The sequence below is a fragment of the Ranitomeya imitator genome, chromosome 1 (genome assembly GCF_032444005.1).
Source record: "Ranitomeya imitator isolate aRanImi1 chromosome 1, aRanImi1.pri, whole genome shotgun sequence".
Lineage (NCBI taxonomy): Eukaryota > Metazoa > Chordata > Amphibia > Anura > Dendrobatidae > Ranitomeya > Ranitomeya imitator.
Genome location: NC_091282.1, coordinates 637440563 through 637452793, shown reverse-complemented (window position 1 = coordinate 637452793; position 12231 = coordinate 637440563). Strand labels below are relative to the sequence as shown.

Below are 12231 nucleotides of genomic sequence, written 5' to 3'. Positions count from 1 at the left end.
AGGCAAATAAAATAATGGGATGCATTAAAAGAGGCATAGATGCTCATGAGGAGAACAAAATTTTGCCTCTATACAAGTCACTAGTTCGACCACACTTAGAATACTGTGCACAGTTCTGGTCTCCGGTGTATAAGAAAGACATAGCTGAACTGGAACGGGTGCAGAGAAGAGCGACCAAGGTTATTAGAGGACTGGGGGGTCTGCAATACCAAAATAGATTATTACACATGGGGCTATTTAGTTTGGAAAAACGAAGGCTAAGGGGTGACCTTATTTTAATGTATAAATATATGAGGGGACAGTACAAAGACCTTTCTGATGAACTTTTTAATCATAGACCTGAGACAGGGACAAGGGGGCATCCTCTACGTCTGGAGGAAAGAAGGTTTAAGCATAATAACAGACGCGGATTCTTTACTGTAAGAGCAGTGAGACTATGGAACTCTCTGCCGTATGATGTTGTAATGAGTGATTCATTAATTAAATTTAAGAGGGGACTGGATACCTTTCGGGAAAAGTATAATGTTACAGGTTATATATACAAGATTCCTTGATAGGGCGTTGATCCAGGGAACTAGTCTGATTGCCGTATGTGGAGTCGGGAAGGAATTTTTTTCCCCAATGTGGAGCTTACTCTTTGCCACATGGTTTTTTTTTGCCTTCCTCTGGATCAATATGTTAGGGCAAGTTAGGTTAGGCTATGGGTTGAACTAGATGGACTTAAAATCTTCCTTCAACCTTAATAACTATATGCTATATAACTGACATACGATTTCCATGCTGATTCTACTGTGAAACTGTAGCAGGTAGCCCCACGTGGATCAGCTGTAACAACTAGGGCAGATACTTGTGACTATGGAGTGAAACAAAAAAAGAACCAAAAACACATGGGCTACTTGCACATTGAACAAGTCTGTAGGAACCTGTTCACACCACCAAAAAACTTGAAGACACACAAAAGCACAGTGAGGTCAAAAATACTCTGTTGTAAAAAAAAACTATGTGACTATGGAGTGATCAAACAGCAGCTGTCAATTGTATGCATGCAGTGAATTCTCTTTCTATAGGTCACAGAGAGACTCTTGCTATTTAATTCCCGGACATGAATCTTGTCTACTGCACTGGGAGATACTTGCTGATTGTTTCCTTGTAGGCTTTTTCTCTATTTCACAGACACTTTCTGATAGTTTCCCTTATTCTTTTACTATGCAGCATAGAGAGATGATTGATTTTTTGCTATAAGGGTCACCAAGCTGCTGCAGAAGCTCTTAGCCTCACAGTATAGTCGTACTGTAGACTAAGGCTGCCGTCACACTAGCAGTATTTGGTCAGTATTTTACTTCAGTATTTGTAAGCCAAAACCAGGAGTGGAACAAACAGAGGGAAAGTATAATAGAAACATATGCACCACTTCTGGATTTATCACCCACTCTTGGTTTTGGCTTACAGATACTGATGTAAAATACTGACCAAATACTGCTAGTGTGACGGCAGCTTAAGGCCCATAAATTTCCATGCCTTAATCAATAATTATTGGGTTAATGTAGGACCTGTGCATATAGGAAGGTGCACACAGTGGTGTGGAAATCATTAACCCATTATCTACCAATGTCTTTTGCTTCTAGCAACTAAGATTTTATAATTTTTATAATTAGGTCCAATTTTTTGTGTTGTGTTTGTAAAATGAATGTTTTCAAAAAAAGGAAATCATGTCATTGTCATTTTTAATTGAATATTGGGATGCCCTTTTCTGAAAAATCCGTAAAATGAAAATTTCTAATTTGGCAAGTAATGGGTTAATAAAAAAAACCTCCCTAGGAATATGTATCAGGAAAAGCTGCGTAATCCCGAGAGGTACTGGTACATGAGATGCATTCACCTGCGGAGGGTTGTAGATGGCGGACAGGAAACATCTAGTACTTACATGGAGGTGTGCTGATGAACAGTATCTGGGTGGTGATCCCGCTCTATTCACTGGCACAAGGGCGGATTTGGGGAATCAGGTGACCGGCTGCCCTCATTGTGCTGTTATCCACCCTTTCCTGTTAGTTGCGAATCCCCCCTCCCATTACAGGCAGAGAATAGCTTCTATACTACTGTAACCTGTTCACCACTGTCATCATAAAGAAGCAGTCAAAAAGCATGGCCTTGATGCCCTACACCTTCACAAAAAGATAATACTGCTTTTGGTGCAAAGCTCAGTTTAAAATGTCCGGGAGCTATCTTAAGGCCAGGGTCACACTTAACGTATGAAAAATCGGTCCGAGTCTCCCTGCTGAGAGTCGCACAAGTGTAATGCGAGTGTCATGTGAGCACAATCCGATTTTTCACACCAAGCATCCGATTTACATTATGATTATTTATTTATATAGCACCATTGATTCCATGGTGCTGTACATAAGAAGGGGCTACATACAAATTATAGGTATCACTTACAGTAAACAAACTAACAATTACAGACTGATACAGAGGGGTGACAACTCTGCCCTTGCAAGCTTACAAGACATGGAGACAATTGGTTAAGGGTTGCAGAGGCTCTGGTGTTGAGGAGGCGGTAGCTTCGGTAGTGATGAGGCGGCAGCGGGGTCAGTGCAGGCTGTAGGCTTTCCTGAAGAGATGGGTTTTCAGGTTCTGTCTGAAGGATCCAAATGTGGTTGATAGTCGAACGTGTTGGGGCAAAGAATTCCAGAGGATGGGGGATATTCAGGAGAAGTCTTGGAGGCGGTTGGATGAGGAGCAAATAAGTGTGGAGGAAAGAAGGAGGTCTTGGGAGGACCGGAGATTACGTGAGGGAAGATATCGGGAGATTAGTTCAGAGATATATGGAGGAGACAGGTTATGGATGGCTTTGTAGGTCAGTATTAGAAATTTGAACTGGATACGCTGAGGGAAGGGGAGCTAGTGAAGAGATTTGCAGAGGGGGGAAGCGGAGGATTAGCGAGGAGAGAGATGAATTAGTCAGGTAGCAGATTTAAGGATGGACTGGAGAGGTGCAAGATTGACGGTTGAGGAAAGGACTGATTCTGGAGATACAGTTAGGGCCAGAAATATTTGGACAGTGACACAATTTTCGCGATTTGGGCTCTGCATGCCACCACATTGGATTTGAAATGAAACCTCTACAACAGAATTCAAGTGCAGATTGTAACGTTTAATTTGAAGGGTTGAACAAAAATATCTGATAGAAAATGTAGGAATTGTACACATTTCTTTACAAACACTCCACATTTTAGGAGGTCAAAAGTAATTGGACAAATAAACATAACCCAAACAAAATATTTTTATTTTCAATATTTTGTTGCAAATCCTTTGGAGGCAATCACTGCCTTAAGTCTGGAACCCATGGACATCACCAAACGCTGGGTTTCCTCCTTCTTAATGCTTTGCCAGGCCTTTACAGCCGCAGCCTTCAGGTCTTGCTTGTTTGTGGGTCTTTCCGTCTTAAGTCTGGATTTGAGCAAGTGAAATGCATGCTCAATTGGGTTTAGATCTGGAGATTCACTTGGCCATTGCAGAATGTTCCACTTTTTGGCACTCATGAACTCCTGGGTAGCTTTGGATGTATGCTTGGGGTCATTGTCCATCTGTACTATGAAGCGCCGTCCAATCAACTTTGCAGCATTTAGCTGAATCTGGGCTGAAAGTATATCCCGGTACACTTCAGAATTCATCCGGCTACTCTTGTCTGCTCTTATGTCATCAATAAACACAAGTGACCCAGTGCCATTGAAAGCCATGCATGCCCATGCCATCACGTTGCCTCCACCATGTTTTACAGAGGATGTGGTGTGCCTTGGATCATGTGCCGTTCCCTTTCTTCTCCAAACTTTTTTCTTCCCATCATTCTGGTACAGGTTGATCTTTGTCTCATCTGTCCATAGAATACTTTTCCAGAACTGAGCTGGCTTCTTGAGGTGTTTTTCTGCAAATTTAACTCTGGCCTGTCTATTTTTGGTATTGATGAATGGTTTGCATCTAGATGTGAACCCTTTGTATTTACTGTCATGGAGTCTTCTCTTTACTGTTGACTTAGAGACAGATACACCTACTTCACTGAGAGTGTTCTGGACTTCAGTTGATGTTGTGAACGGGTTCTTCTTCACCAAATTAAGTATGTGGCGATCATCCACCACTGTTGTCATCCGTGGACGCCCAGGCCTTTTTGAGTTCCCAAGCTCACCAGTCAATTCCTTTTTTCTCAGAATGTACCCAACTGTTGATTTTGCTACTCCAAGCAAGTCTGCTATCTCTCTGATGGATTTTTTCTTTTTTTTCAGCCTCAGGATGTTCTGCTTCACCTCAATTGAGAGTTCCTTTGACCGCATGTTGTCTGCTCACAGCAACAGCTTCCAAATGCAAAACCACACACCTGGAATCCACCCCTGACCTTTTAACTACTTCATTGATTACAGGTTAACGAGGGAGACGCCTTCAGAGTTAATTGCAGCCCTTAGAGTCCATTGTCCAATTACTTTTGGTCCCTTGAAAAAGAGGACGCTATGCATTACAGAGCTATGATTCCTAAACCCTTTCTCCGATTTGGATGTGGAAACTATCATATTGCAGCTGGGAGTGCGCACTTTCAGCCCATATTATATATATAATTGTATTTCTGAACATGTTTTTGTAAACAGCTAAAATAACAAAACTTGTGTCACTGTCCAAATATTTCTGGTCCTAACTGTATTTTTGAGTTGGAGGTGGCAGGAGGTGGAAAGAGCTTGGATGTGCAGTTTGAAGGACAAGGCAAGGTTTACTCCGAGGCAGCAGACTTCCGGTACGGGGGAGAGCGTGATGTCGTTAATTGCAATAGATAGGTCACGTAAGGAAGATCTATGAGATGGAGGAAAGATGATGAGTTCAGATTTGTACACACTGAGTTTGAGGAAGCGAGAGGAGAAGAAGGAGGATACGGCTGATAGACACTCTTGGATTCTGGGACAGCAGAGAGGTGACGTCTGGGCCGTAGATCTGAGTGTCTTCAGCAAAAAGGTGGTACTGGAACCCATGGGACTTTATGAGTTGTCCCAGGCCAAGTATATAGATTGAGAAGAGTAAGGGTCCTTGAACAGAGCCTTGGAGGACTCCAACAGAGAGAGGGTGGAATGAGGAGGTAGTGTGGGAGTGGGAGACGCTGAATGTGCGGTTGGAAAGGTATGAGGAGATCCAGGATAGGGCGAGGTCTTTTATGCCAAAGGAGGAGAGAATCTGTAGTAGGAGGCAGTGGTCAACTGTGTCGAAAGCAGAGGACAGGTCTAGAAGGAGGAGTATAGATTTGGCTGTAAGTAGGTCGTTCGTAATTTTGGTCAGGGCTGTCTCAATTGAGTGATGGGGCAGAAACCAGATTGTAGATTGTCAAAGAGCAAGTTAGATGAGAGGTGGTAGGAAAGTTCAGTGTGGACGTGCTGCTCCAGGAGTTTGGAAGTGAATGGGAGCAGCGATATCGGGCTGCTCCCATGGACATAGCAGTTGGATCAAGGGTTGGCTTTTTAAGGATAGGTGTGATTGTGGCATGTTTGAAAGCAGAAGGGAAGGTGCCAGAAGTTAGTGATATGTTGAAGAGGTGGGTTAGGGATGGGAGTGGCGGTGAGGTTGGGGAGGAGGTGGGATGGGATGGGGTCGAGCACACAGGTGGTGAGGTGCGATTTGGAGAGGAGACTGGTATACAAAGGGGTTGTTTACATTCAAGTGCAGTGCGACTGCTATCCAATTGCAATGCGATTTAACATAAACTTTTTCATACAGCAATTCTCTGTCATTTACACATCGTTTTCAAAGGAAATATTTGTCAAAACACACACACATTATATATATATATATATATATATATATATATATAAGAAAAGAGGAGAACTGGGAGCCTATAGTAAATGTATAAAACTAACAATCTTTATTAATACACAAGGATAAAAGAGGTATAGGACAACAAAGCGTTACAGTGTAAACCATGACAAAACATGAAAGAGGGGGAGAAAAACACCCCACATCCCACTGCCCCAACAAAAGTACTCAGATGGTAGTAATGCGGCAATAAAAGGAGAGCACCTATGCACATAAATATAAGGACAAAATACACTTGGTCACAGTAATAGATAGATCCCACCAGAAAGGGTAAGGACCAAATGTGTGCTGGTATAAAATGGAGACCCCTGTAGCGGTGGTCGTATCTGTCACCTAAATAGTTAACTATATGTAAAGTCTGGCAACATGTCGGTAATGACACATATGGCGATCCCTATCACACCAATAGAAACATCTGTGTCATAAAGTAAAAGTAATATGGTGTGAGAGGGAGTCACCGCTGTACTAACACTCACTACAGAGTGTACAGCCAGTATGCATAGGTTGCAAGGAACGGCCCCGGTACCAGCAGCACAACATAGCAAAAAATGCTCACCTAAAGCCCGTGGGGGGAAGGAGATGAGGGGGTCACACCGGTGAGAACGCCCCGACGCGCGTTTCACGGCGTAAACACGCCGCTTCCTCAAGGGGAGTGTGAAGTAAACTGGGACAGGACCTGCCTATAACCTCCCTGACCCTGGTCACCTGCTATATCTAAGCCAATCCGAGTGGCGCTGTCGGCGCATGCGTACTGCGGCAGGGAAGCCCGGCAGGAGGACATAGCGCCCAGCCCAGCGCAGATGTCAGGAGAAAAAAACCCCGAAACCATGCACTGGACACACAGGACGCCGATCCACATACCGATGCCGCCCACACGCAGGGCGATGCGCACGGCCACAAGGGGGCGTGCTAAGCAAAAATGATCATGAGCGAAAGTGCAAAGAGCCAAGAACAACAGGTGACGTAAATGTAGCAAACCCACAGCTGTATATTAGAAACATATTACCATCATACGCAGACAAGTATAAAGAAATACATTGCACAATAGATTAAAAAAAAAACACATATATATATAGGCTCAAAGATCATCCGATCCGCCGTGGATCCAGAATCGTGTCACTTGTGCTGCAGATGTTCCATGGGCTTTATAAGTAGGGCACCTGACGATCGGAGATCTTGTAGTCCGCACATATGGCAAAATTAGATGGCAACACAGAATATGTCGAGGGGTGAACGCTACCCAAGGCAATGGGAACCACAGACGGGACTCACATAGAGTAAGGAACTGATAATGAAAGGAAAAAATAAAATACATTAAAAACAGATTAAAACACAAAAGCAAAAAAAGCCCACCGGAGGGACTCAAAAACACATGTGATGGGACACATCACACCAAGAGAGGATGTAGAGGGTTAAAGATAGGGAGCAAAACTAAGGGACTCATTAAGACCCTTAGGGGTGACAGTGTCGAGCATGACAATCCACTTAGTTTCGATCTGTGCTAGTCTTTTCTTATTGTCCCCACCTCTAAACCCCAAGTGGAGTACATCAATCCCCCGCACCTCAAGTAATCTCTCATTGCAATTATGATGCAACCTGAAGTGACGGGGGATAGTTTTAAGATCCACCGACGCAGACACCGTCCTGGCCGCGCCAATGTCCCGCACATGCTCCCGTACGCGAATTCTCAGTTCGCACGTGGTAAGACCAACGTATATCCTGGGGCATGGACACGTCGCATAATATATGACATTGGTAAAGCCACAGGATATACGTTGTCTAATCTGAAACGTTCTAGACCCATCGCTAGACGTGAAGTCTGAGCAGCGCAGGACATTGGCGCAGGCAAGACAGTGCCCGCACGGAACGCATCCCGGACGGGGACCACTGGAGCCAAAGAAATTCTTTTCCGGGGCAGGGATATAATGGCTCCTGACCAACAGGTTGCTGAGGTTGGTACCTCTCCTAGGAGTCATGAGGGGAAAGGAGCCCAGGGCGGTACGCAAGGAGGGCTCGACCAAAAGGACGGGCCAGTGCTTTTTCAAGATAGACCTCATACTCTCCCATTCATGATTGTAGGTGGAAATGAACCTGATACGTTCATCACCACCCACAGACCGACGTCGAGTGTCTGAGCGCAGAAGATCACTCCGTGGTGTATTGCGAGCCCGGTCGTACGCGGCTTTAATAGATCTGCGGCTGTACCCACGGGCCGCAAATCTCTCCTTTAAGTCCAAGGCCCGCGACTCAAAACGGGCCTCAGTAGAACAAATCCGCCGCACCCTGAGGAACTGTCCGACCGGGACGGCCCTAATGGTGGCCGAGTAATGAGCAGAAGAGGCATGTAGTAAAGAATTGACGGCAGTCGGCTTCCTGTACACATCCGTCTGGATGCGCCGGTCATGATCGACCTCCAGACGGACATCCAAGAAGTCGACCGCAGCCTCACTAGAATTGTAAGTAAGCCGTATATTAAACGGGTTGCTATTAAGGCTGGTCATGAATTCCTCGAGCTGGCAGGCAGACCTCCCCACAAAAACAAAATATCGTCAATATAACGAAGCCAGCACAGCACATGGGCCGCAAGCGGTGAACCCTCGTCGCCAAAAACCTCTCTCTCCTAGGCGCCAAGGAAGAGGTTAGCGTACGAGGGCGCACACACCGTGCCCATGGCTGTGCCACGCCTCTGGAGGTAAAAAGTATCTTTAAAAACGAAAAAGTTGTGGGTGAGGATATACCCCACCAGCTCGAGGATCAGCTCACACATAGGGCCGCCCAGGTCGGAGGCCCCCAGGAAGCGGCGGACAGCCGCCAAGCCATCAGAGTGATCTATGCAAGTCTACAGACTCTCGACGTCGGCCGTGACGAATATCGTGCCCTCGTCCACAAGGATGCCATCAACCCTAAGGTTTAATATACGGCTTACTTACAATTCTAGTGAGGCTGCGGTCGATTTCTTGGATGTCCGTCTGGAGGTCGATCACCCAGGCGCATCCAGACGGATGTGTACAGGAAGCCGACCGCCTTCAATTCTTTACTACATGCCTCTTCTGCTCATTACTCGACCACCATTAGGGCCGTCCCGGTCGGACAGTTCCTCAGGGTGCGGCGGATTTGTTCTACTGAGGCCCGTTTTGAGTCGCGGGCCTTGGACTTAAAGGAGAGATTTGCGGCCCGTGGGTACAGCCGCAGATCTATTAAAGCCGCGTACGACCGGGCTCGCAATACACCACGGAGTGATCTTCTGCACTCAGACACTCGACGTCGGTCTGTGGGTGGTGATGAACGTATCAGGTTCATTTCCACCTACAATCATGAATGGGAGAGTATGAGGTCTATCTTGAAAAAGCACTGGCCCGTCCTTTTGGTCGAGCCCTCCTTGCGTACCGCCCTGGGCTCCTTTCCCCTCATGACTCCTAGGAGAGGTACCAACCTCAGCAACCTGTTGGTCAGGAGCCATTATATCCCTGCCCCGGAAAAGAATTTCTTTGGCTCCAGTGGTCCCCGTCCGGGATGCGTTCCGTGCGGGCACTGTCTTGCCTGCGCCAATGTCCTGCGCTGCTCAGACTTCACGTCTAGCGATGGGTCTAGAACGTTTCAGATTAGACAACGTATATCCTGTGGCTCTACCAATGTCATATATTATGCGACGTGTCCATGCCCCAGGATATACGTTGGTCTTACCACGCGCGAACTGAGAATTCGCGTACGGGAGCATGTGCGGGACATTGGCGCGACCAGGACGGTGTCTGCATCGGTGGATCTTAAAACTATCCCCCGTCACTTCAGGTTGCATCATAATTGCAATGAGAGATTACTTGAGGTGCGGGGGATTGATGTACTCCACTTGGGGATTAGAGGTGGGGACAATAAGAAAAGACTAGCACAGATCGAAACTAAGTGGATTGTCATGCTCGACACTGTCACCCCTAAGGGTCTTAATGAGCCCCTTAGTTTTGCTCCCTATCTTTAACCCTCTACATCCTCTCTTGGTGTGATGTGTCCCATCACATGTGTTTTTGAGTCCCTCCGGTGGGCTTTTTTTGCTTTTGTGTTTTAATCTGTTTTTAATGTATTTTATTTTTTCCTTTCATTATCAGTTCCTTACTCTATGTGAGTCCTGTCTGTAGTTCCCCTTGCCTTGGGTAGCGTTCACCCCTCGACATATTCTGTGTTGCCATCTAATTTTGCCATATGTGGGGACTACAAGATCTCCGATCGTCAGGTGCCCTACTTATAAAGCCCATGGAACATCTGCAGCACAAGTGCCACGATTATGGATCCACGGCGGTTCGGATGATCTTTGAGCCTATATATATATGTGTTTTGTTTTTTTATCTATTGTGCAATGTATTTCTTTATACTTGTCTGCACTCTGTAGTGAGTGTTAGTACAGCGGTGACTCCCTCTCACACCATATTACTTTTACTTTATGACACAGATGTTTCTATTGGTGTGATAGGGATCGCTATATGTGTCATTACCGACATGTTGCCAGACTTTACATATAGTTAACTATTTAGGTGACAGATACGACCACCGCTACAGGGGTCTCCATTTTATACCAGCACACATTTGGTCCTTACTCTTTCTGGTGGGATCTATCTATTACTGTGACCAAGTGTATTTTGTCCTTATATTTATGTGCATAGGTGCTCTCCTTTTATTGCCGCATTACTACCATCTGAGTACTTTTGTTGGGGCGGTGGGATGTGGGGTGTTTTTCTCCCCCTCTTTCATGTTTTGTCATGGTTTACACTGTAACGCTTTGTTGTCCTATACCTCTTTTATCCTTGTGTATTAATAAAGATTGTTAGTTTTATACATTTACTATAGGCTCCCAGTTCTCCTCTTTTCTCATATTTAGTATTTGGAGCAACTATGTACAGGTCCTTCTCAAAAAATTAGCATATAGTGTTAAATTTCATTATTTACCATAATGTAATGATTACAATTAAACTTTCATATATTATAGATTCATTATCCACCAACTGAAATTTGTCACGTCTTTTATTGTTTTAATACTGATGATTTTGGCATACAACTCCTGATAACCCAAAAAACCTGTCTCAATAAATTAGCATATTTCACCCATCCAATCAAATAAAAGTGTTTTTTAATAACAAACAAAAAAACCAACAAATAATAATGTTCAGTTATGCACTCAATACTTGGTCGGGAATCCTTTGGCAGAAATGACTGCTTCAATGCGGCGTGGCATGGAGGCAATCAGCCTGTGACACTGCTGAGATGTTATGGAGGCCCAGGATGCTTCAATAGCGACCTTAAGCTCATCCAGAGTGTTGGGTCTTGTGTCTCTCAACTTTCTCTTCACAATATCCCACAGATTCTCTATGGGGCTCAGGTCAGGAGAGTTGGCAGGCCAATTGAGCACAGTAATACCATGGTCAGTAAACCATTTACCAGTGGTTTTGGCACTGTGAGCAGGTGCCAGGTCGTGCTGAAAAATGAAATCTTCATCTCCATAAAGCATTTCAGCCGATGGAAGCATGAAGTGCTCCAAAATCTCCTGATAGCTAGCTGCATTGACCCTGCCCTTGATGAAACACAGTGGACCAACACCAGCAGCTGACATGGCACCCCACACCATCACTGACTGTGGGTACTTGACACTGGACTTCAGGCATTTTGGCATTTCCTTCTCCCCAGTCTTCCTCCAGACTCTGGCACCTTGATTTCCGAATGACATGCAAAATTTGCTTTCATCAGAAAAAAGTACTTGGGACCACTTAGCAACAGTCCAGTGCTGCTTCTCTGTAGCCCATTTTGGCACCTGTAGCCCATTTCCAGCACACGCCTGTGCACGGTGGCTCTGGATGTTTCCACACCAGACTCAGTCCACTGCTTCCTCAGGTTCCCCAAGGTCTGGAATCGGTCCTTCTCCACAATCTTCCTCAGGGTCCGGTCTCCTCTTCTCGTTGTACAGCGTTTTCTGCCACATTGTTTCCTTCCAACAGACTTACCATTGAGGTGCCTTGATACAGCACTCTGGGAACAGCCTGTTTGTTGAGAAATTTCTTTCTGGGTCTTACCCTGTTGCTTGAGGGTGTCAATGATGGCCTTCTTGACATCTGTCAGGTTGCTAGTCTTACCCATGATGGGGGTTTTGAGTAATGAACCAGGCAGGGAGTTTATAAAAGCCTCAGGTATCTTTTGCATGTGTTTAGAGTTAATTAGTTGATTCAGAAGATTAGGGTAATAGGTCGTTTAGAGAACCTTTTCTTGATATGCTAATTTATTGAGACAGGTTTTTTGGGTTATCAGGAGTTGTATGCCAAAATCATCAGTATTAAAACAATAAAAGACGTGACAAATTTCAGTTGGTGGATAATGAATCTATAATATATGAAAGTTTAATTGTAATCATTA

The 12231-nt window shown here is 45.0% G+C and overlaps 1 protein-coding gene across 2 annotated transcripts in view; it reads right to left on the bottom strand.

Moving 5' to 3' along the window:
- Positions 1-12231, bottom strand: part of ANXA9 (annexin A9) — a 147854-nt gene that overhangs the window by 50160 nt on the left and 85463 nt on the right. The window contains exon 1 of one of the 2 annotated variants that reach the window (XM_069727281.1): positions 1925-1984. The exons of the other annotated variant lie outside the window; for it this stretch is intronic. The gene's annotated coding sequence lies outside the window, so the exon portion shown is untranslated. Of the gene's footprint in view, positions 1-1924; positions 1985-12231 lie in introns of those variants that run through there. 2 annotated transcript variants of the gene reach the window in all.